The following is a 3,309-nucleotide window of genomic DNA, read 5'->3' on the forward strand; positions in this document are numbered from 1 at the left end:
AAGCGGTCTCCTTTACAGATGAACCACATCTTCCCAAAATTCTACCAATGAACCGAAGACGACTATCCGCCTTCCCCACAACTGCCATTACATGCTTGTCCCACTTCATATCGCTCTGCAATGTTAACGCCAAAATATTTAATCGACGTGATTGTGTCAGGCGCTACACCACTAATGGAGTATTCAAACATTACGGGATTCTTTTTCCTATTCATCTGCATTAATTTACATTTATCTGTATTTAGAGTTAGCTGCCATTCTTTACACCAATCACAAATCCTGTCCAAGTCATCCTGTATCCTCCTACAGTCACTCAGCGACGACACCTTCCCGTACACCACAGCATCATCAGCAAACAACCGCACATTGCTATCCACCCTATCCAAAAGATCATTTATGTAGATAGGAAACAACAACGGACCTACCACACTTCCCTGGGGCACTCCAGATGATACCCTCACCTCCGATGAACACTCACCATCGAGGACAACGTACTGGGTTCTATTACTTAAGAAGTCTTGAGCCACTCACATATTTGGGAACCAATCCCATATGCTCGTACCTTAGTTAGGGGTCTACAGTGGGGCACCGAGTCAAACGCTTTCCGGAAGTCAAGGAATATGGCATCCGTCTGATACCCTTCATCCATGGTTCGCAAGATATGATGTGAAAAAAGGGCGAGTTGCGTTTTGCAGGAGCGACGCTTTCTAAAGCCGTGTTGATGCATGGACAGCAACTTCTCTGTCTCAAGGAAATTCATTACATTCGAACTGAGAATATGTTCGAGAATCCTACAACAAACCGATGTTAAGGATATTGGTCTGTAATTTTGAGGATCCGTCCTTCTACCCTTTTTATGTACAGGCGTCACCTGCGCTTTTTTCCAGTCACTCGGGTCTTTTCGTTGGGCAAGAGATTCGCGATAAATGCAAGCTAAGTAAGGAGCCAATGCAGTAGAGTACTCTCTGCAAAACCGAATTGGAATCCCATCAGGACCTGGTGATTTATTTCTTTTCAACCCATTCAGATGCTTCGCAACCCCAGGGATGTCTCTCACTACGTCCTCCATACGGGAATCTGTACGAGACTCAAACGGCGATATGTTTGTACGATCCTCCTGCGTGAAAGATTTCTCAAATGCTAAATTTAAAATTCCAGCTTTCGTTTTGCTGTCTTCCGTTGCCAGGCCAGACTGATCAGTGAGTGACTGGATGGAAGCTTTGGACCCGCTTAACGATTTTACGTAAGACCATTCAAGTCTTAACATGTAAACACGATAGCGAAAAACAGTTTCTAAAATTCGGTTTTCATCTTCCGGAAGATGTGTCTCATGTAAATGTAATTTTTCAATTACAGACCACATGTCATATGGATACACGTTATGTGTCTTTAATGCAGTGGTTTCCATTGCCTGCTGCTGCATCCTCATGCCATTGATCATTGCTGATTCTTCCGCCTTTAGGGCAGTTTCCCACCCCAAGGGCAGGAGAGAGCGCCCTGAACCTCTGTCCGTTCCTCCGCTCTCTTTGACAAGGCCGTTGACAGAATAAGGATGCCGGAAGTCTTCGGCCGCCAATGCTCATTATTAAACAGAACTTAACCGGTGGGGGTTTTAAATACGGGACCCACGACGCTTTGAGTAATAATCAACGACGCTGTCCCTAATCCGCGGCCTACTGTCAGACTGCCTTACAATTCTGAACACTGAACGATTCGTCTAGCAGGCCAAACAGACACATAATGAGTTCCCTTTGAAACTACGTCAGGAGTATGAATGTAGATGTAGATGTAGATGTAGATGCTAGCCCAGTTAAATGTGGCGCCTGGAAAACAGCTGTTACAGTTTATGATTTAGTCAGCACAATCGCTATTTCTCTTCAACTACATGAGGTGTAAACAGCTTCAGTCTAACATTTCTACTTAATCTTCATTGTACAAAAAGCCACCCCGTTTATATTAGCTGAAAATTTTTAAAAACAAGACGAAAATTGACAGCCCAAGCACGTTGCAAAACCGGTTGTATTTACATGGGAGCGAAAATCGACTGCGGAACTGGAAAACCGGCAACCAGAAGCGGATTTCCACAATAGATTTTGGGATGTTTACATGACCACCCAGAAGCGGTATTGGAAAATAGGTTTACCAAATCCGGTTTTGGGAGCCGCATATAAATGGGGTAAGTACGTGACATCTCGATCGATGCGATAACAAATACAACACGGCAGGAGGAAGTATTATAAAGAAAGTCAAGTAGTGAGTTTTACGGTGGCGAGTCGGAAGACTACTGAACAGTAATTCGCAGGTAGGGAATGTCGTTCAACATTGGAGCATTAAAAAAAGTTGAAGTTTTATGGAACCTCATAGCATAATTTTGTTACTATCATTCAGTAATAGCTTACAACCGATTGTATAATAAACTGATAGTGGCATCTCAGTCCTTAATGCTTAATTAACTTCGTCCAGCCGATCATATACTGACGAAGAAGCAATCTATCATGGACTAGAAGAGGAATAATTAGCAATGAAGTGAACAACATAGAGTAACACCACAATTGGCGACGCGTGTGGTAGACAACGATTTTATCGCAGCCGTGGAGGCGTCCGATGCAGCAGAACTACAACTAATGGTGATCGGGCAGCATTCCGCCTCATTTTGCTAAAAATAAGATTGGAAAGGAATGATAATTTGTGAACTTTAATGCGTGAATAGGCTACTTGCTACCCTTTACAACGAATGCTAATTGTGAAGATACTATCGTAAAATAGGAGATGTTAGTGTGTAGGACAATTCAACTAGGGCTGTTGTGGCAGTTCTAAATGATTATATTGAATGTTTGGGTTTTTACTAAGATAGAATTTTTGTTTATCGCTATCGGACCCCCTGGTACTGAAGAACAACGAACCGAGACGAAAAGGGTAGGACGTCTCCTGGATAGGTTTTTAATTCTCTGTAGCACTGAAACTGCATATTCGTGCAATAAGCAAGTATAAATACGAAATTCACCAAATACGGCATGATAGCTTCGGAAACTGTGAAATCGAGATGGTGCTGTGCGATGTGCTTTTTTTACACTATCTGTTAACAGGACAAATTATCTCCTTAGCCACTCAGAACACAGAATCAGAGCACATTACGTGTTATGTATTCAGCCAATCACGATCATCACATTTTCAATGAGCGAACACTCAAAAGACAAAAAAAAAAAAGTATCAAGTAAAGCAATGCTGTAACATACCTTTAATGTTCAGGAAATTGAAGGCGCCTGTTTCCCCGAAAGGCACGGAACTGGAGTCGCTAGTCGTGTTTGC

This window comes from Schistocerca cancellata, chromosome 6 (assembly GCF_023864275.1).
Source record: "Schistocerca cancellata isolate TAMUIC-IGC-003103 chromosome 6, iqSchCanc2.1, whole genome shotgun sequence".
Taxonomy (NCBI): Eukaryota; Metazoa; Arthropoda; class Insecta; order Orthoptera; family Acrididae; genus Schistocerca; species Schistocerca cancellata.